Raw genomic sequence first — 22882 nt, 5'->3', positions numbered from 1 at the left:
CATTCAAATAGGGCCATTTACCATAATTCCATGGTTTCTTCTTCATATTACCATGTGGTCATTGTCACATCGATGAAACACAGGAAAGTATCTACAATAACTCTAGCCTTCTTTCTAGTTCCCAAGCATGATGAAATAAACCAGGTAGCAAGACAAAATCATCTGTCTGCGTGTATTTCCAGAAGGTAACGCTGCTTGGCCCAAGGCTAAAGCACCGCATCCAAACCATTCAGATGATCTCAGGCGTTAAACATAACTGAGCTTGCCTGTTCGGTGTTATCATAGTCTAAGAATTAGAATCCAGTGGCGCAAAAGAGGCTTCAGTGGCTCACTTTTAGCACCGTAAGTGTACAAATTCGTTTCGGCTGGCACAAAGAGAGCTTTGCAAGCTGGAATAATTCTCACTTTGCCAAAACAATAGGCAGAATTTCCAGCGTCAGGCTCCCCTGCCTCACATGGAAGAGATATTACAATGAGATTTACTAGATCTCAACCAACGTTCAGCCAAAATCTTCTAAGACCATCTCAGTTTTAAATGTTGCATTAAGGGCCGCTGGGTGGCTCAGTAGGTTAAGCCATCTGACTTCGAACTCAGGTCATGATCTCATGGTTTGTGGGGTTGAGTCCCTCATCAGGTGAGCATGAGCCCCACCTCTCTCTTTCCCTCTCTGTCTCTGCACTTTGTGGGATTCCCTCCCTCTTTCTCTCTGCCTCCTCAGTCACTTACACCCTCTCTTTCTCTCAAAAAAAATATTGCATCCGATTATAACAGTCTATGATCCTAACTACTACAATACCACATCCTGTCTCCATAAACATTGATGGGTCCTAAGTACATTTCTTCTCACAATGAAAAATGATCCCATGTCCTCTTTAAACCACATTCTTAATCTGGATTAAGAAAAGTAGTAACGGTGCTTCGTGCAACACCCAAATGTCACTTAGAGATACCCATGATATTTCCAAAAGATAATAGCTTATAACTACTGGCAACAGGACGCATACATATCCTTGAACTTCTTGCATCCAATACATAGTACATCTGTCTGAATCAACAGTGGGTGGGGAACTACTGATAATTCTAGAACAGGGGAATTCGTGTCCACATTTCCAAAGCTGTTCATTTCTATCTTTTCAGATCAAAATTTTTAGCTGGTCTCAGTAGTTTATCATGTCTGCATGTGTGCCATTGAGCTTTTACCACTGCCTAAGAAGCAAGACTCTCCACTCATTTAGGGTAAGTTCCTTGAAAGAATGGGGGAACTTCCTAGAAAGGTTTGTTTTGTTTTGTCTTGTTTTTAAGTTATGTGTACTTCCCTCCTAGTAAAGGATTGTTTATAATAAAGGAAGGAAACACAAAATGGAATCCAGGGTGAAAGAAATATCTGTAAACCTTAGTATAATTTGTGGCCAATGAGATCATTTTTATCCAGAGGCAAGGACAAGGAAAACTTTAAGTAAAACTGATGCACCTGATTCTTTTTACCATGTTTTTAAGTCTCATATGTTAGATTCCTTTCCTCTATTCAGATATAATCTCATTCCCCAGAGTTGCATAATTTACTCTCTTCTATTTGCTCCCCTTGGATAATCTGATTTATTCCCATGACTAATACTGAAAGTCATGATCCTGAAATATACAGCATCAGTTCCATTCTCTTTTCTGGACCAGAAACCCCACTCATCTCTACTCTTAGGACCTTCAGATAGTTTATTTTTACCAGGTCTAAAATCAAACTCAAAATTTCATTGTCCATAAGCTTTTATCTCTTCCTATATTTCAAAGCACGTAACAGTATCTCCATCTAGCCCATAAACTGAGCTAGAAACTTGGGATCATTCTGTCTCCTCCACTAGACTCTGAGCTGCAAGACTGCAAGGACTCTGTTTTGGTAACCCTGTTGACCCATTAGGTAGCAAAGTACCTGGCACATCACAGGTGCTTAATACATATTTAATCAACAAATAGGTAAGTTCTTGACTCAGTCTTTCCCCCTGCTTTTATTATCAATTTAGTGACTGAACATCATAGTTCTAGTCCAGAAGCAATGCTGGAAGTCATCCTTTTGTCCCACGTGTGGTGTGTCTGCCATGGACTTTTTGCTTCTCTGTCTCTTACGTCTTCTCATGGTAGTCCACCCTTCTCACTGCTACAAGTGCTATCTTCCCAGAATGAAAATCTGATCATACCATTCATCTATGGGAAAACTCCAGTTGGGCTTCTATACTCTACCATGGTCTACAACCCAAGGGTCTAGCATCTCTCCATTTGCCATTTCTCCATTGTAAACCTTATGCGCTACTCAGTTGGACTAGCTTCCATTCTTAAACACAATACTCATTCTCCTATTCCCCATTGATTTGTTCACGCACTTCTCTTAGCCTGGAATCCCCTTCCACTGTCCTGGTCTTATGGCAGGCAACTCAGTCCCCCTCTTTTATGAAGTCTCCATCGATTCTTCTGGTTTGCATGTCCCTTGAAATTTGCTGAGCACCCTCGCAAAGAAATATTATATAATTTTAATTTTAATTCCATTTTGCTGGCTGCATTGTGAGTTCCTTAATGGAGAAATTATGCCACATTTATTTTTACTTTCCCTGCTGTCCAGCAAGATTGTAGCACATAGTTGTACAGGGACGACCATTCAATATAGGTTTCAAAGTACCTCCTCATCTGGAATATTGAGAATAGAAACTCTGGGTCTCAGTTAAATAGAAAATGGAAGCATATGTTCACCAAAATTCTGGAAGCATTAATATACTGTAAAAACTAGTCCCCAAAGCATTGTGACTATTAAAACCCAGGTCTGCAATGGGATAAGACAAAGGGCTGAGAGATGGGACAGAGAAAGCAGGTAAGAGTTTGTTTTTCTATCTGTGAGAATTACTTGGATGATTTTTACACTTCTGACCTTGAACCGTAAGCTTCCAAGAAGTCCACCTACACATGATTGCCTGATGAGATCAGCACAAGGCACACTCCAATGCTGGCTACACTTGTTTATCTAAGCAGGAGCAAGTAATGACTGGTACAGTTCTAACCCCACCGTTAAGTGAAAAATGATTTGGCACAGACTTCAAACTACATTAACATAGTTGAGCACTGAGGTAGGGGTACTGACAACCTTTATTCTATTTTTCTCTCTGAAAATTATTTATCTTTCCTCTATTTATAGTGTACCACAATCCTCTGAATAGGTAATAATAGGTATTCATGTACAGAATATGTCATTATTTACATGTAGCTGTAATTCATTTATTTCAACAGTAAAATTAACTGATTAAAGATGGCTCCATGTCCAAGAGAATTAAAACTAAATAGTTTTCAAAAACTGAAAGGAGTGTACCTGCTTAAAAAAAACAGTGTCATTTAAAGATCCTTGAGTTGAGCCAGTATAGAAAGAAAACAAAGGGTCATAGCTGTACCATTGCAATTTTAACTCATTAATATTATCTGTTTAGCCCCTTATGGTATCCCAGAGCTAACATACCCAGTGCCTGTGTTTATCTCAGTATGAAATGTATGTATTCTTTCTTCAGAAGTACCTAGGAAATACCTCTATTATTTGATCTGAAATTGGTCTGAGAAAGAGCATTGCACTCAGCTGTTACATAGTAAATTTTTTTGCATTCAAATGAATGCATAATATAAAGAGGGCTAGTATCTTTCACTAGGGATATAGGGCTCACTGCTAAGCCCTAGTACTCCTGCCATATTGGAGTCTCTCAGATCCCATCAGGGCCAACCATCTATGTGTTCGTAGGTGTGGCTGTCTTCCAAAGGTAATCTCTCTCCACTACTGGCTTGGTGACATTAAGTCCTTCAATTTGGGATGGAAGGTCATATGGAGAAGGGTGTAAACAACTGGAGAATTGGAGAAGGGTGTAAAGCCCAACTGTGAAGGGAGTGATAATAGCATATTGATTTAATGTTATAATGAGTAGGAATTACTAACGTTGATCAGAACTTTCCATAAAGATTTTGGCAGTGTGACAGAATAAACCTAAACAGGATGGGGAAAGAAGAACTTCCAACTTGAATAGGGAGAGTTCAATGAAGGAAGACTTAAAGAAATGAAAATAAACGTTCAGCTATTTTAATCATTTTCTCACAACTGACCAAAAATGATTTTAAAAAACCCCAATAGTGATGACAGTAATTGAGCATTATTATGTGTCAGATGCTGTGCCAACCATTTTTCATATGGTTGCCTGATTCAATCTCTAAAAGGATCCTGAGAGCAGATAGTGTTAAACTCATTTCACAAATAAGCAAAAGTTATAGATGCTAATTAACTTGCCCAAGGTCATAAAGGGTAAGTGGCATAACTGGACTGAAACTCAGGTGTGTCTGCTTCTAAATCCCAAAGACTTAACAAGCACAATGTTGTGTGTATGGCAGTGCTTTCCATATAAAAATCCCTATATGTGGCCTCTTCTACCCCAATTCTTACTTTATACCATCATAAAATTTAACAGTAATTGTGGCAAGACTACGCTCAAGACAGGAGCTGAGTTTAGTCTTAAAGATATTAAAGAAAGTGACATTTTGCATACCTGAATTTGGTACCAAGACTATCCTACTACCAGCTTGTGGTCATAACAGGGCACTTTATTTGAATTCAGAGGATAAGTCAAATTGGAAATTTGGTTTGTGGTCTGCTGCAATGCACCTGGCAGGTCGAGCCCAGCAAAGGGTATCAGTCATCCTAATTGTGAATCGAATATGGCGGAGAGAAGCATATTGAGCACATCCCTTCAGCTAGGGAAGTTGTTCAGTTCAATTTTGCATTTAATATTATCGATCTCATTAGATTGCCAATAATGGAGACCAATTGGACATTCATCATCATCATCATCATCATCATCATCATCATCATCATTAACAAAGAGCAAGTTAGACATTTATTCACTCAAGACACAATTACCGAGCTCTACTGTTGGTCAGACAATACTGTAGGTGCTATGGATTCCATAGCAGTCATGGCAAATAAGATAAAGCTTTGGCAGAGCTTGTGTCGAAAAGGAAAGAGTGACTGATTATAAGAAAAGCAGCTGACAGGGACAATACCCAAAAGTTAACATGAGGTGATGGGAAGGGATGTCTGGATAATTTCAGTTGTGTGGTCAGAGCCAACCTTTCTGGTAAGACAGCTTCAGCAGAGCGCTCTCTGAGAGGAAAAGTCAGCCACGACAAGATCAGGAGAAGGGCTTAATAACATGTTTTATTATCTTATAGGGTGATTCTGATGCATTTAGTTGATTATCCTGGGAAGCAAATGTTCTGTTACCTCATTATTGCTAGCCAAAACTAGTCTTAAATAAAAGCTTCAGAGGGGATTTACATACATATTAAAGTTTGAGGGGCACCTGGCTGGCTCAGTTGGTTAAGCATCTGACTTTGGCTCAGGTCATGATCTCACAGTTTGTGGGTTTGAGTCCTGCCTTGGGCTCTATGCTGACAGCTTGGAGCCTGAAGCCTGCTTCAGGTTCTGTGTCTCCCCTCTCTGCCCCTCGCCTGCTCATGCTCTATCTCTCAAAAATAAAGAAATGTAAAATATTTTTTTAAAAAATACAGTTTGAAACATTTCTTATAAAGGGCTGAAAAACATCTTTGCCTTCTTGCAAATGACTTGTACCCTGACTTGGAATTGACTTATACTAAAGACACAAGCACATGGAGAGATCATTAAACATTCAGAATGAAATTTTTTTTAAAAATTAAAAATTCCTACATACATTCATAAAACTTAATAATAAGATAATCATTTCATCTGGGTCATAAATGTTCAATGCAATCTGTCTGTAATAAAGGTATAACAGGTAGGAGACGGCTCCTTCAAATACCACATAGAACACATCTGCCATCAAAATGATCTAGAAATTATAAAATTGTTTCTTTTATTCTCCCAAGATCATGGATTATTAATTGCACATTTCATGAATCTTAATGAAAGAAACATTATTAATTTGGCTTTGTGGGGGACTATATAAAATTGTGAAAGAGAGAGGCTGATGAAAGGAAAAGATTAACACCCACGTGGTGCCAAGAGGGTGACTAAGGCGAGTACTCCCTTAGGAAGCAGTAGCTCTCAAACTGTTGATTCTAATTTTAACAAAACAAAGCAGATTTGAAGCTCATACATTGACTTTTGCCCAAGAATATTTGAAAATTCTTTTTACTGGAATTGGAAACTTTATTCCAGTAATGAGAAAAGTTTTCCTGAGCAGAATTAGATAATTATCATACTTGTGAACAAATTGGCTTTAGCCACAATGAATAATACATATGGGCACAAGAGACTAAAATGTTACTGCACAGTACTTTATGTTTAGTATGGAAATATTAACAAGCCACAACTGTAAAAACATAAGGAATTCATTTGCTACTGCTATGTCTCCATATTAATACCGTCATAGTAATGAGTATTTCTATGGTATTTATTATACATTTTTAATTTAGATTCAATGTGTCTGCATTTTTTCTTTCTGAATACAAATATCTTTCTACACCTATATATATCCATATTCATATTTATATTTGATTCGATATCTATGTCTATACTTATATCTAGAATGAGAATGCATTCTTGAATTAATTATAGCACCCCCAGGACGGCCCTCTTTATAGTTTCTTTTCAAATACAGCAAGAATTCTATCTCCACCTCACTAAAATAAATGTTTCATTCTGAATTGAGGATATATCTAACAACGTCTCTCCACTCTTCCTTAGAGAAGTCATCTGTCAACCATCGATCCAGTCAGAGTTCCAGGAGCAAAATAGAGAAAACTGAAAGTAGAATTTTCCTTCTAGGGCTAAGAGAATACATAAAAGACCCATTTGAATGAATAAAATAGGCACTTAATTATTTTTTTAATTTTATTTTTGACAGAGAGAGAAAGCATGCGAGCATGCATGGGAGGAGCAGAGAGAGAGAGAGAGAGAGAGAGAGAGAGAGAGAGAATCTTAAGCAAGCTCCATGCTCAGTGTAGAGCTGGATGCAGGGCTCAATCTCTCACAACTCTGGGACCATGACCTGAACCAAAATCAGGAGTCAGATGCTCAAGTGACTGCACCACCTAGGTGCCTCGAAAATAGGCATTTAAAAAATCTCTGCTACCTATAGCAATATAACAAACAGCCCTGAAATTTAAATTTATTATTATGTCTCACATTTCTGTGAATGGACTGAGCCCAACTGAATGGCTCTTGTGTGGGGTCTTGCTGGCAGTTGTAGTCAAACCCTCTGGCCTGGATGGCCAACATGCCACCCTCTTTTGACTGGCTGTTGATGCTGACTATTGGCTGTGAGCATAGTAGGGCTTTCTGTGCGACCTCGGTTCCTCACATTACAGCACTAGGTTCCAAAACCAAGTATCCAAGAGACCCAAAGTAGAAGTATATTAGCTATCTATTGGTGGGTAAAAGTTACCACAAACCTGCTGGTGTGAAACAACACCCACTTACCATTTCATAATTTCTATAGATCAGAAGTCTAGACACAACTTACTTACCTGCATCTTCTGCTCAGGATCTCATAAGATTGTAGGCGTTAGGACTACAGTCTCATCTGAGGTCCAAGGTCCTTTCCCAAGTTTAATGGTTGTTGGTAAAATCTGTTTCTTTGCAGCTGTAAAACTGATGGCTATTTGCTTCTTTAAGGTTGACGGGGAATATATCTTGGCTCAGGGAAGGTCTGAACCTTAAAAAAAAAGAATAACTGGTGTGCTTGAATGGCTCAGTCAGTTAAGTGTCCAACTCTTGACTTTGGCTCAGATTATTATCTCATGGTTCATGAGATTGGGCCCCATGTTGAGGCTCTGTGTTAGCACAGAGCCTGCTTGGGATTCTCTCTCTCTCTCTCTCTCTCTCTCTCTCTCTCTTCCCCTCCCCTGCTGGTATATGCCCACCTGTTCTGTCTGTCTGTCTCTCTCTCTCAAAATAAATAAATAAATAAACTTAAAAATAGCTTCATTGATGCATAATTCACATCTCATACAGTTGACTCATTTAAGATGTGAAATTCAGTGGTTTTTAGTATTTTCATTTATTCAACTCTCAGCACAATCTGAGTTTAGAACATTTTTCTTATTCCAAAGGAAGCATTAGCAGTTTGTCTACATTCCACCCCCATCTTTAGCCCTAGGCAACCACTAGCCTAGTTTTGGGTACAGATTTTACTGTTCTGGCCATATTCATGTAATCTTCCAATGTGTGGGTTTTTGTGACTGGCTCCTTAAATTAGCATAATGTTTTCAAGGTTCAACTGTATTGTATCTTGTATTAGTGCTTCATTCCTTTTTACTGCTGACTACTACTCCCTTTTAAAGACACATCACATTTTATTCATCTATTCATCAGTTGACAGATATTTGGGTTGCTTTACTTTGGACTGCTGTGAGTAATGCTTCTATGAACACTCATGTAGAAGGTTTTTTTTGATTCATGTTTGCATTCCTCTTCCTTTTGTACTGAGGGGTGGAAGTGGTAGGTCAAGAATTGTCAGACATTTTTCAAAGTCTCTGTATCCTTTTACATTTCCACTAGCAATGTATGAGGGTTCCTATTTCTCCTTATACTCATGAATATTTATTGTCTTTTTTATTATTATTATCTTAGGGGGTGCTTATTATCTCAATGTAGTTTTGTATCTCATTGTACTTTTGATTTTATTTTCCTAGTGACTAGGGTTGTTGAGCATATTTGCATGTGCTCTTTGTATAACTTGATTGGGAAAATGTCTATTCAAAGTCTTTGTTCATTTTTTAGTTGCGTTATATACATTTTTTATAATTGTGTTGTGTTTCTTACATATTGCAGACATGAATCTTTTACCAGATATACAATTTGTAAATATTTTCCCTACTTCTGTATGTTAACTTTTCACTTTATTGATTAAGTCCTTTCAATCACAAATGTTTTAATTTTAATGATGTCTGATTTCTCTATTTTGTCTTTTGTCATTTGCTCTTTTAAAGTTTTATCTAAGCAATTTTTGCTTAACCCAATTTCATAAAAGTTTACTCTTATGTTTCCTAAGAGTATTACACATTTAATGCTTACATTTAGGTCTATTCTCCATTTTGAGTTAATTTTTGTGTGTAGTATGAAGAGAGGTTCAACTTCATTCTCTTGTGTAAATATCCAGTTATCCCAGCATCATTTGCTGGAAAAACTAAGCCCTCTTTTAAGGTGCTCACTTGAGTAAGGGTGATCTAACCAGGATAATCTTTCGATTAGCTCAAAGCCAATTTATTAGGCACCTTAATTACATCTGCAAATCCATTCACCTTTGCCACATAAAGTAACATATTCACTGGAGTGACATCTGGCAGACATAGGTCCCTCTTATAATCAAGAGGAGGGTGTGGTATCAGGCATACACTCTAGGGGATAAAATTGCAGAGGACAGATTAGAATTCTGCCTGCCTCTGGAAGCTGCCAGTGTCTTGGGCCTGGACTTGGACACTGACAGAGCACCATTCCCACTATATTCTGTTGGCCAAGCAGTCACAAAGCCCACCCAAAGGCAAAGAAGGAATTACAGACTCTACCTCTTAATGAGAAAGAGAATTTAAGAAGTTGTGCCTATCCACAACTTACCACAATGTACTATCACAAAAAGCAAAGTTGTTTATTAAAATATTTACTTCTAGATTTCTTCTATCTTAAAATTCTAAAGAACTTGGAGAAGCAAGAAGATAACATCTTATAAAGAAAAATCTGGAACAGAATGCAATAGCTATTTAAGTTAGTATACTAAAGAGGAAATAAAAAACCAGTTCTAATGGAAGTTGGGCCTGGTTGTCTATTAGTCTGCACTTAGCACATGCCCAGATGAATCACCTTGGCTGTCCCAGGTAGTACATTTCCTTCTGTGTGAGCAGCAGGTGGCCTATGACTGACCTTGGAAAGACGACTCAAATCACGCACAGAAACAATTTTCTCAGAATTAAGAAGTCCAAAAAGACTTGATTAGAGCTGAAAGGGAAAATCTCATTCTGATCCTGGAGAAGACATTTATAAATCCACTTTTATTTCTGTGGCTCCAGGCTCTGAGCTAGTGCTGCCAACAACTCTGTGCCTGTCTGCATTACCCTTCCACTGCCTTCCAAGTTGGGTCTAAGGACATCATATAAAAAGTCAAATTGACTTTGAGTAATCTATGACAGTTTTTGTTAATGTGTCCAGAAAAATGAGATCTATTTAAATATGCAAATTACATAGGAATAAGTAGCCCATAGTAGTCAGGGCATTGTATAAAGCTTGTCTACATGCAAGATGACTGAAGTTATTCTTTACTCCAGATAAGTCTCTACATTATTCAATTTCTGCAGCATATAACTAGGCCTATCAGATATACTAAAAATACAGTCTAGAAATATAGGAAAATTGACTCCTATTCTTTCTCTTTGGAATAAAAAAACTGAGTGGAAGTCTGGAAATCTGAGGCAGGTTGGTCGAATATTATATAAAGGAACAATTAGGATATTAAAGTAGATGTGGATTTTGCTCTTTTGTTTGGCAAGAATATATACTTGCATTTTTAGCCAGGCTGGAATGACTAGGAATGTCTTTTTTCCAGTGGCCACAAGGCAAAAAATAAATAAATATACGGGTTCACAAAAGACCTAGCTGGATTCCAGCGCAGTTTCTAAAATTTATCCTGATGAGTACTCTCAGTAAGTCATCTCCACATTTATGAGCTTGTATCCTCATTTTTTAAATGAGAATAATCACACCTATCCTACCTGCCTCACAGAACAGTACTATTAAAATCTAGTAAAATATACCTGTAGGTCAAGTAGGATACTTGGAACTGCTTTGAGAAAACCAATCTAGCTTGAAGAGTCAGATGATTTCTCATCACATGACTTTCAGAGGAATGGCTAACTTAGAGGTCAACTGCTTCAGTAACCCCATGATGTCATTAGGAACAGATGTTCTTTCCAAGTCTCTTTTCTGTGGTTGACAGATTTTGACTTAACCCGTGGGCTTGTTCTCCTCCTCACTGTTGTAAGGCAATCCTTGCCTCTTTTATTTATCCAGAGAGAAAATAGAAATATTTCATTCCAGGCCTTATAACCATTCCCGGACCAATAGTAATGATCAGCAAACCATGCTATGATTGACTTATACCTGGACTCCTAAAACGATTCAGCTTTGATTCATCAGGATCTCTTCCAGGAGCTGAAAACAAGAGGAGATTCTCATGAGTTGCAACGGTTATGTGGACTTGGGGACACATGAAGAAAACCGGGGTTTTGTGAAGAAGTGTGGGAAGGAAATAAAGGCTGAGGAGGCAATCAACAGTGGTAAATCACTTAAAAATAGCACGTTTTTACAAATATTCTAGAAAGTGTTTCTTAATTGTATTTCACTCAAAGCACTGGTTCATTTTCCTTTAGAACTATACTGAAATTCTCCAAAGTATATTTCATTGGAAGATTTGGCTCACTTGGTGACTATAACTTAATTTATTTGCTTAAGATAGATTTCTGAAGGTTGATTTTTATTAGTTATGACATTATAAGTTATGAATTTTTAAAATAAATTACAAAAACTATGATATAAGCATGAATGGTCCAAGGCATAAGTGTAAAATATGACATTGAGAGAAGAGTTTTGAACAGATACATAGGAAGATTTTTATAATATTTTAAGCTAAGCAAAGCAGGTTTAAAAAACCACATGTACACAACAAAATGAAATTATAATTTTACTCTACACTACAGACAAAAATCAACTCAAAGTCCACAAAGATCTAAATGTAAGAGTTAAAGGCAAAAACTTCATGACATTGAATTTGGCAATGACTTCATGGATAGGACACCAAAAGCACAGAAAAAAAATTTTTTTTAAAAATTGGGCTACATAAAAGAAAAAACAAAACAACCAACCTTGTGTTCCACAAAAGACACCATCAACAGAATAAAAAGGCAACACATAGAATGGAAATGTTTTCAAATGGTATATCTGAAAAAGATACATAGGACATATAAATAACTCCTACAACTCAACAACAAAAAAACCAAACAACCTGATTTAAAATGTGCAAAGGACTTGAATAGGCATTTCTCCAAGTGGCCAATAAGCACATAAAAAGATGCTCAACATCACTAATCATTAGGGAAATGAAAATCAAAAGTATAATGAGAAAGTGCCTCACATCCATTAGGATGGTGGAAAATAAAAACAAATGCCGACAAGAACAAATGTTGACAAAGATGAGGAGAAACAGAAACACCTGTGTACTATTCATAGGAATGTAAAATGGTGCAGCTGCTATGGAAACAGTATGATGATTCCTCAAAAAATTAAAACCTATTTACCATTAGTCTAGCAGTTCTACTTTTATGAATATACCCAAAATAACTGAAAGGGTCTCAAAGAGAGATTTATACCCCTATGTTCATAGCAGCATTTCTCACAATGGCCAAAAGGCAGAGGCAACCCAAGTGTCCATTAATGGATAAATGGATAAAGAAGATGTAGTCTATACATGCAATGGAATATAATTAGCCTTAAAAAGGAAGAAAATTTTGACACATGCTGCAACATGGATGAATCTCGAGGACATTACGGCAGGTGAAGCACGCCAATTACAGAAATAAAAACCCATGATACAATTCCACAATTCCACTTACATGAAGTATTGAGAGTAGTCAAATTGGGAGACACAGAAAATAGGATGTTGGTGGCCGAGGGTCAGAAGGGGCAGAATGTGGAGTTATTGTTTGGTGTGTATAGAGTTTCAGTTTGGGAAGATGAAAAAAGTTGTGGAGATGGATGGTGGTGATAATTGCGTAACAGTGTGGGTGTCCTTAATGCTACTAAACTGCACACTTAAAAATAGTTAAGTTGGTAAATTTTGAGTTATACATATATTATCAGCTTTTTAGAAACAGGTGCCAGTTTAATAAAGGATTTAATAAGGGATACAGATGAGGAAGGGATAAAGAGATACGTATGAGTGGTCTGGAAGGTTCCCGAGCAGAGGAGTTTCTGTCCCTATAAAATGGACGTACATTGCCCTCCCAGGTACGTGGACGGTACCTAACAGGAAGCTGCCTGAGCCCGATACTATTGGGATTTTTATGGATACTTCATCAGGTAGCCATGATTGATCATTAATTCCATGTCTAGCTCCTCTTGCTTCATAAGAGAAGAGTAGAGAGGGGCTGGGGACTGAAAGTTCTAGGCTTTCACTCATGGTCTGGTTTCCCAGTGACCAGCAGCCTGCCCTACCCCATCCATTAGCCATCCAGGAGCCCACCCTGAGTCACCTCATTAGAGCCAAAGACAGCTCTATCACCCAGGAAATTATAAGGGCTTTTGGAGCCCTGTGCCAGGAACTGGGGGAAGAGACCAATCTATATTTTCTATTATTGCACAGCTTGAACAAATGAATGGAGCAGAACTTCAGGGAGGAAACTACATTAGTTAAAACAGCATATATTATCCACTCACAAACACATAAAAGTTGTCTATTTTATGGGGTGCCTGGGTGGCTCAGTTGGATAAGCGTCTGACTTCGGCTCAGGTTATGATCTCATGGTTCGTGGGTTCGAGCCCTGTGTCAGGCTCTATGCTAATGGTTAGCTCAGAGCCTAGAGCCTGCTTTGGATTCTATATCTCCCTCTCTCTCTACCCTCCCATGCTCACACTGTCTCTCTCTGTCTCTCAAAAAATAAATTAAAAAAAAAAACAAAAAAGTTGCCTATTTTAGAGCCATCCCATACCTCCCTAAAGTCCATCCTAGACTCTAAATTAAAAATCTCTCTACAGCTCTTCTTTCCTTCTCCATAACGTTTTTTATTGATATTCTAGTCTTTATTTCTCTGTTACTCAATTGTCATTTCTAAATAAGACCATCAACTCAGCTGAGTGCCTTTTTTGAGTGCATTTTATTATTTTTATTTTTGCTTCTGATTTTTTTATGTGAGTATGCTTGACATACAATGTTACATTAGTTTGAGGTGTACAACATAGTGATTCAACATCACTACATCATGCAATGCTCACCATAAGTGTCCCCACACTACATTTTTACAATATCATTGATTAGATTCCATATGCTGTGCCTTTTATTCCTGCAACTTAACCATTCCATAACTGGAAGCCCGTATCTTCCTCTCTCCTTCACCCATTTTTCATCCCTCCACTCCCCGACTCCTGTCTCTATGGCAAGTGTCAGGTCATTCTCTGTATTTAAGGTCAGATTCCATTTTTTGTTTGCATATTCATTTGTTTTTCAGATTCCACCTATGACTAAAATCATATGGTATTTGTCTTTATTTGTTTTATCTCATGTAGTATAATACCTTTCAGGTCCATCCATGTTATCACAAAAAGATTGCATCTTTTTATGATTGTTTGATATTCCTGTGTGTGTGTGTGTGTGTGTGTGTGTGTGTGTGTGCGCGCGCACATGTGTATCTCAAATCTTCCTTATCCATTCATCTATCAATGGACACATATGGGCTGTACTCATCTCTTGGCAATTATAAATGATGCTGCAGTAAACATGGGGGTGCATCTATCTTTCTGCATTAGTGTTTCTCTTTTCTTTGGGTAAATATCCAGAAGGGTAATTATTGAATCGTGGTATTTTATATTTCTCTTCTTAACTTTGTGGGTAACTTTTCTACATGGCTACACCAGTTTGCTTTCTCACCAACAGTGCATGAGGGTTCCTTTTTTTCCCCACATCCTTGCCAGTACTTGTTATTTCTTATCTTTTTTTATTTAAACCACTCTGACAGGTAGAAGATGAGATCTCACTGCAGCTTTAATTTGCATTTCCCTGATGATGAGTGATGTTGATCATCTTTTCATGTATCTGTTGGCCAGCTGTATGTCTTTGTAAAATATCTATTTAAGTCTTGTGCTCTTTTAAAACACTTTTAAATGTTTATTTATTTTTGAGAGAGAGAGATAGAGCAAGTGGGGGGGGGGCAGACAGAGAGAGAGGGACACAGAATCCAAAGCAGGCTACAGGCTCTGAGCTGTCAGCACAGAGCCCAATGTGGGGCTTGAACTCATGAACCATGAGATCATGACCTGAGCTGAAGTCAGACGCTTAACTGATTGAGCCACCCAGGTTCCCCCACTGCTCATTTCTTAGTAATATTGTTTTGTTGTTATTGTTGTTTTGATGTTAAGTTGTATAACTTCTTTATATAGTTTGGATATTAACCCCTTATTGGATATGTCACTTGTAAATATCTTATTCCATAAGTTGTCTCTCATTTTGACGGTTTCCTTCACCATGCAAAAGCTTTTTATTTTGATGTGGTCCCAATAGTTTTTGCTTTTGTCTCCCTTGCCTTAGGGGACATATCTTGAAAAGTATTGATATGACTGATGTCAGAGAAATGACTGCCTGTGTTCTCATTTAGGATTTTTATGGTTTCAGGTCTCACATTAGGTCTTTAATCCATTTTGGGTTTATTTTTGTGCATGGTGTGAGAAAGTTCAGCACAACTGTTTTTTTTCTTAAGTGTACAGAAATGTTTACAATTTTGCTATTTTACTCCTAAAGTTTATAAAATGTATCACAGGTGTAACAAGAAAACCACTGATGATTTAGTACAATATCTAGTTCAGATGTCATCTGGTCCCTCTCTATTTCCTGAGAGGTTCAAAGATTGCTTGAATTCCTATTCCAGAGCTGCTGGAAGTTGAAACTTCTTTCCAAGATGTGTACTAATTCTTAGTAGTGGCGTTTGCCTCTGGTGTTTAGTTCTTTATTTCACTGAATTATCCCATATTCAGAAACTTTTTACACACTCTTCTGCATTCTATCTACCTAGACTCTCCTCAATTTCACAAACATGAAAAGAAACATTCAAATGTCATGGACAAGTGTATTCAGATAGTTAGCTGAAGAGTTCCAGAGATGGAAAGTGGGGTTGACTTAGATCACAACCCAAACAACTTCAAATTGAATCTTAGCCACCCAAGTCTTTATTTTATTTATTTTATTTTTTATTTTTGAGAGAAAGAGAAACAGAGCATGAGTGGGGGAGGGGCAGAGAGAGAGGGAGACACAGAATCTGGAGCAGGCTCCAGGCTCTGAGCTGTCAGCACAGAGCCTGATGCGGGGCCCAAACTCATGAGCCACAAGATCATGACCTGAGCTGAAGCTGAATACGTAACTGACCGAGCCACCCAGGGACCCCGGCCATCCAGTTCGTAAATGTCATGTTCGTCTCTCCACCTGGGTCATGTCACACATGTAAAACCCCAATCTCACACCAGATCCAGCTCACATTACCTCCTGCCTTGATTTATCTCTAACAATAGATCTACAAGTACCAACTGAAACTTTAAAAATGAATGCACAAAACAATTTGTGTCTCTCTACAAGGCTGGACTGGTTTGGTTTTTCCTAATCATTTATTCTGAAGGAAGAGGAAAATGTTTTGAGTAATGTCTTTTAAATTGTTATAAATGGATGACTACTAATGTTTCAATACAATACTTTAAGATCCCTACCCATCAAACAAATAGACAAACAAAAACAACAAAGAACTCCATCATGTCACTCTGATAGTGTAAGGGGATTACTTGCAAGAGATTTTGGACCAGTCATTTATCATTTTCCAAAATCTATTTCATGTATTCTTCTCTCTACAAATTAAGTGACTAATCTTTTTCATTTCACTCAGTGAAATAACTCCCCACAATGTACACATAATATATTGTATGCAAGACAAAGCAAGAGGAGTGTGAAGGTAAGTGGCAGAAATCACCAGAAGAGTGAATGGAAGGGCTTCTGTGATTTATTAGGATAAGAAATCAGAGGGGAAAAAACGCTATAATTCCCAAATAGCCAAATGGATCATCTTGAATGAGCTGCTGATAGGAAGCTACTGAGCTCTCACCAGAAAAGAGACACATATTTGAAAATGGAGAGCAAACTATCTAAGTGCATGTGACTTATGTGTTTTGACTGCCAGATGAATATTGAGAGGATTAATCTGAAGACTATCTACCTGCATTCAGCAGAATGGACCCTGATGTATGAATGTGGTGAAAGCACGACGGTCCCGTGTGAAATGACTGAGCTGGTGCCAGGCTGTAAGCTGGGGGCGACCACTGACTTACTAGGAGACTAGATCACAGTCACTGAATCATGTGCATCCATTCCTTGTGGTCCTTCAATAAGTTTTTCTTGAAATGTCTATTAATATGTGTTGACCAATAATAGTACATTCTGGATTGCAAGACTTACTTAAAAATGGCCAGCAACCTCAACGAGCCACTAGTCTAGATAACAGATATTTGTTGTGTGTCTTTAGTTTTAGGGTGGCACCCTGCACCAGGTATTATGGTACCCCAGAGGGAATCATATTCTTGTACCACATTCCTTGTGGTCAGAGGAAATACCATAGGGTCTAGAAGGTTGGTCATGACACAAATACACCATTGAAGATCAAGTTCTGGGTAAGCTGTGAAGGCCTATCCAGTCACCCCAAGTGGAAGGAGGAGAATCCTGAGATTCATCCTCAGACTCCTGTGTCTAGACAGTAGGCACCACAGCTACAATGTGAAATGTCTGCACCCTGAATAAGTCAAAAAGCAAAAGAAGAAACCTGCAACCTTAAAAATTAAAGTTGTTTTAAAGCCATCAATTTAGACTTTTTCAAATGTGACTCAACAGATCTGGTAATATGTAAATACTGTTTGAAATGGGCTATTGATTTGAACATATTTGAAAGAACATGGGCTGGATCCCCCAAGAATAAGAGTATCAGGACTCACAGGGGTCTTTGAATAGGGCGTGCAGAGATGAGCCTGGGTTCAAGTCCTGACTCAACCACATACATACTGGTTGGGGGCTTGACAAACTATCTTAAATGTCTTAAGCTTTAGCTTAGTACCTTATAACATGGAGACAATAATATCAAATAAAGCATTGTGAGTAACGAATGCTTTATTATATAGAAATTGGCTGGCATAATGTCTGGCACACTTTAAAAAATATTTATTGTTTTTCTTCCATATATTATAGGTGCTGCTGTTGACATTGTTCTTTTTTTGAATTTTTCTAAAAATTTATTAATGTTTATTTATTTTTGAAGAAGAGAGACAGAATATGAGCAAGGGGAGGGGCAGAGAGAGAGAGAGGAAGACAGAATCTGAAGCAGGCTGTGCTGTGCTGACAGCTCAGAGCCTGACACAGGGCGAGATCATGACCTGAGCCAAAGTCAGACATCCAGCCAACTGAGCCACCCAGGCACCCCGTTTTTTTTTTTAATTTTTTAATGTTTGTTTATTTTTGAGAGAGAGAGAGACAGAATGTGAGTGGGGAAGGGCCAGAGAGGGAGACACAGAATCTGAAGCAGCCTCCAGGGGTCAAACTGTCAGCTTGATGCAGAGCTTAAATCCATGAACTATGAGGTCATGACCTGGGCTGAAGTCAGATGCTTAGCTGACTGAGCCACCCAGGTGCCCCTGCTATTGATGTATTTCTAAACATGTTATTTGTGGATAAGAATGCTTGGAATCAGTTGACAGATAAGAACTTTGGCACACAACCGCAGCAATTTCCTACCTGACACATCCCCAAAGGCAAGGGAATCAAGAGCAAAAATGAACTATTGGGACTTCATCAAGATAAAAAGCTTCTGCACTGCAAAGGAAACAACTAAAAAAACTAACTGGCAACCAACAGAATGGGGAAAGATAGTTGCAAATGGCATATCAGATAAAGGGCTAGTATCCAAAATCTACAAGGTACTCACCAAACTCCACACTCTAAAAACGAACAATCCAATGAATAAATGGGCAGAAGACATAAATAGACACTTTTCCAAAGAGGACATCCAGATGGCCTACAGGCACATGAAACAATGCTCAACATCACTCATCATCAGGGAAACACAAATCAAAACCACATTGAGATACCACCTTACACCAGTCAGAGTGGCTAAAATGAACAAATCAAGAGACTATAGATGCTGGTGAGGATGTGGAGAGACGGGCACCCTCCTACACTATTGGTGAGAATGTAAACTGGTACAGTGGCTCTGGAAAACAGTGTGGAGGTTCCTCAGAAAACTATCAATAGAACTCCCCTATGACCCAGCAATAGCACTGCTAGGGATTTACCCAAGGGATACAGAAGTGCTGATGCATAGGAGCACATGTACCCCAATGTTCATAGCAGCAATGTCAACAATAGCCAAAACATGGAAAAAGCCTAAATGTCCATCACCTGATGAATGGATCAAGAAGATGTGGTATATATACAATGGAATACTACATGGCAATGAGAAAGAATGAAATCTGGCCATTTGTAGCAAAGTGGATAGACCTCAAGGGTGTCATGCTAAGTGAAACAAGTCAGGCGGAGAAGGACAGATACTGTGTGTTTTCACTAATAAGTCTAACAGGAGAAACTTAACAGAGGACCATGGAGTGACGAAGGGGGGAAAAGAGTTAGGGAGAGGGAAGGAGGCAAATCATGAGAGACTCTTGAATATTGAAAACAAACTGAGGGCTGAAGTGGGAGGGGGAGAGAGGAAAGGGGGTGATGGTCATGAAGGAGGGCACATGTGGGGAAGAGCACTGGGTGGTATATGGAAACCAACTTGACAATAAACTATAAATAAAAAAATTAACTGACTGGAAAACAAACAAACAAACAAACTTCAGCACACAATGGTTCTGGTCTTGCCAATACCAGCTTCCCTCCATGCAGATCTGATTGTTGCCATCCTCCCAAACAATAAACCCTGAGGGGATTGCTAGGAAAATAATGATTTATCAAGAGATGCCTTGACTTCCCAAGGTGGTGCTATTGTGATACTAAGAAAAGGGCTTGCCCCACTGGGCTGAGGATGTGTACTCCTGGGACACTTCACAGTTCCCTCAGAGACTTTTCCACTCACCTTCTCCCATTCTCTCCTGGTCTCTTTGGCTTGAACCTCTGTGAAAAAAAACCTAACAGATTTGCTTTTGAGAAAGACATCCATCTTAATTAGCGATGTGCTTGATCATATGATTTCTATTTAAAATTATGAAGCCTTGAGTAGTTTTCTGAGAGTTCGTTTTTTAAATTTTATATTTGGTAGCTATGGGCCTGAAATAAATTTCATCTCCAGAGAGATGAAAATTTGTGTGAGGAACAGATGAGTGAAATTTTCACAATTCAGCCTGTATTGCCTTCCCCACAGTTTATCATTTTTGTTTTAAGCATCGCTTTCTTGCCTGTAGACCCCAAATGTATTCTTTGTTTAATCTTTGTTAAAAGTCTTATGTGTTTTCTTGTGCATGCCTTTACCAGTCATCTGTTTAGAAGATTACATTGATTTTATTGATGTTAGTGTGGGATGTAACTAATAAAAATGTTACCAAACGTAATTAATTCCCTTTCAATCTCAACCACTTTGTTTCTGTGCCCTAAAAGTAAGATTTATTGCAGTTTGAGCTTTGCATGATCCCTAACACCTTTACTCTCAGTGAACCAGGAGAACAGGAATTCCCCAAGAACAGGGGTAGAGAATCCTCTAAGTCCTCCACTTCCCTCCAAGACATTAATTACATCAACGTATCTAGAACCAGCTCTAGTCATACTAACAACGCCTGGTTTTTGATAGAAATATTGCACCAAGTGTTATGTTTTCAATGGAAGTCCACGAAAAATCCAAACTATGAGCGCATGCCCGTGGACTTCACTTTTTTACAACTGTACTCTTCTCTTCTTAGGAGAACCCGAAGGTTATAAGAGACTCCTTTCGTAAAAAAGGAAATTCAAGTTTAGGACAGGTTAGTGAATTTCCAAGGTGGCCACTGGTTTGATGAAGAAGTAGAAGAAAGTTCTCTGAGAACCAGTGATTTAGAAGTCATTTTTCTTTGGCCCTAACCAACCCATCAGTGGGCTAAGTTTGCAGTCTTTTGCCTTCCTAAAATTCTGCTTTTTTTTTTTTTTTTTTTTTTTTTTTTAAGCTAAAAGCAGTATAGGAGTCAGATACTGTGTGGGCACTGCTATGCTCCTGAGTGGAAGTGTATTTCTTTTTCATAAACTCAGAGTAGTTCCACAGTGATACTTTATAGATACATTGGTTGTTGTTTTTAATCCACTCTCAATCTGTGAATTATTTAGCTGAATATAAAACCCTTTGTTCATTTTACAGCAATATGGACTCACAGAATGGAAACCCAGAAGCAGTAAAGTTAGATAGCTACACTTGCTTAGCACTTGACAGTTTAGAAAGCCTTTTTCATATACATTCTCTTATTTGATGCTACCAACAACCATACAAGCAGAAATAATTGTTTGCAGTTTGTACGTCAGAAACAAAGTCTCAGTGAAGTTATATAACTTGGCCAAGGTTACTCAAAGAAGCAACTGGCAAACTCTTATAATCTTGGATATCATTGGCAAAAATATAAATATTCATTTTCATATGTTTATGTTTATTTATAAGTTTTACATACATGACATTGTTAATATGTTGAATATGCAACAAACCCTACTCCCAGGGCGCCTGGGTGGCTCAGCATCCAATTTCAGCTCAGGTCATGATCTCACAGTTTGTGAGTTCAAGTACTGCATTGGGCTCTGTGCGGATAGCTCAGAGCCTGGAGCCTGCTTCGGATTCCCTCTTGGTCCCTCCCCTGCTCATGCTCTGTCTCCTCTCTCAAAAAAAAAAAAAAAAGAATAAGTGTTAAAAAATTAAAAAATATAAAACCTACTTCACAAATGGGAATTTTAAGGATGAGATAAAGATAAAATAACCAAAAATTGTTGAAGTTACATATTTTTATCAATGAAATAAAATTTTGTGCTAACACAGAAAACAGTATTAATTATATTTTGAGTGAGAAAAATATAGCTCAAAATGGTTTATTACTTTTCAGAATTCTGGTTTATTCTCATAATGTAGCAATTTGAGTTTCTGACTTTAAGCTAATTTTATTTGGGTATTTGGTGCTATGGCCAGATAGAAATGGAAAGTCATTCAACATTAACATGTAAATAAAAGAGAATTATGTTGTTGATCATACTGATTAAATTATGGAAGTCATTTTCAAGTCCAACCATCAATTATTGAAATTTTTCTATTTTTAAAAAAATTTTTGGGGTGCCTGGGAGGCTTAGTTGGTTAGGCGTCAGACTTTGGCTCAGGTCATGATCTCATGGTTAGTGGGTTTGAGCCCCACATCAGGCTCTGTGCTCTCTATCTCTCTGCCCCTCCCCCACTCATGCTCTGTTTCTGTCTCAATAATAAATAAAAACATAAAAAAAGTAAAAGAAAAAAACTTTCTAAAAAATTTTTTTGTTTATTTACTATTGGGGGGGGGGCAGAGAAAGGGAGACACAGAATCAGAAGCAGGCTCCAAGCTCTGAGCTGTCAGGACAGAACCCAATGTGGGGCTCGAACCCATGAATTGTGAGATCATGACCTGAGCCAAAGTCGGAGGCTTAACCAACTGAGCCACCCTGGCACCCCCACAAAGTTTTCTATTAAAATTCTGTTCAAAATTTTTCCTCTGTCTGACCTGAGCTAATCATTCTTACGATCTAAGCAGAAGATATTAAAATACCGCTATTTCGTATTATGAGCAAATGGATTCCCTCTTCCAGTTTTCTCTCTGACATGTGGCTCACAAGTCATCACTGTCATCCTTTCAACGAGAGTAAAATCAACAAATTACAACTCACTGACTTTTCTTATATCTAAGAGAGAACTGGTCATGAGGCAAAGCAGGGACCTGAAATCTCACAGCTGAGATCTGGTGTGAGCAGAGGCCCTTGCAGTCACTAGTAGATGACCTAGAGCATGAGAACCTTTTGGTGGCTGAAGTCTCTGGGGGCCCCTCACTTTTTACACCTAGCAACTCCACCCATTCCTCAAGGTAGAGAG

At 38.2% G+C, this 22882-nt stretch overlaps 1 long non-coding RNA gene across 4 annotated transcripts in view; it reads right to left on the bottom strand.

Moving 5' to 3' along the window:
• LOC115297022 overlaps positions 1 to 22882 on the bottom strand; it is a 296881-nt gene that overhangs the window by 33253 nt on the left and 240746 nt on the right. For all 4 annotated transcript variants that reach the window (XR_003911214.1, XR_003911215.1, XR_003911212.1 and 1 more), the window contains 2 exons: positions 11142 to 11192; positions 7517 to 7704 (listed from right to left, as the gene is read on the bottom strand). This is a non-coding gene — a long non-coding RNA (uncharacterized LOC115297022). The remainder of the gene's footprint in view (positions 1 to 7516; positions 7705 to 11141; positions 11193 to 22882) is intronic.

This window comes from Suricata suricatta, chromosome 7 (genome assembly GCF_006229205.1).
Source record: "Suricata suricatta isolate VVHF042 chromosome 7, meerkat_22Aug2017_6uvM2_HiC, whole genome shotgun sequence".
NCBI classification, from domain to species: domain Eukaryota; kingdom Metazoa; phylum Chordata; class Mammalia; order Carnivora; family Herpestidae; genus Suricata; species Suricata suricatta.
Note: the sequence above shows the minus strand (reverse complement) of the source record. Positions and strands in the feature narration are given on the sequence as shown.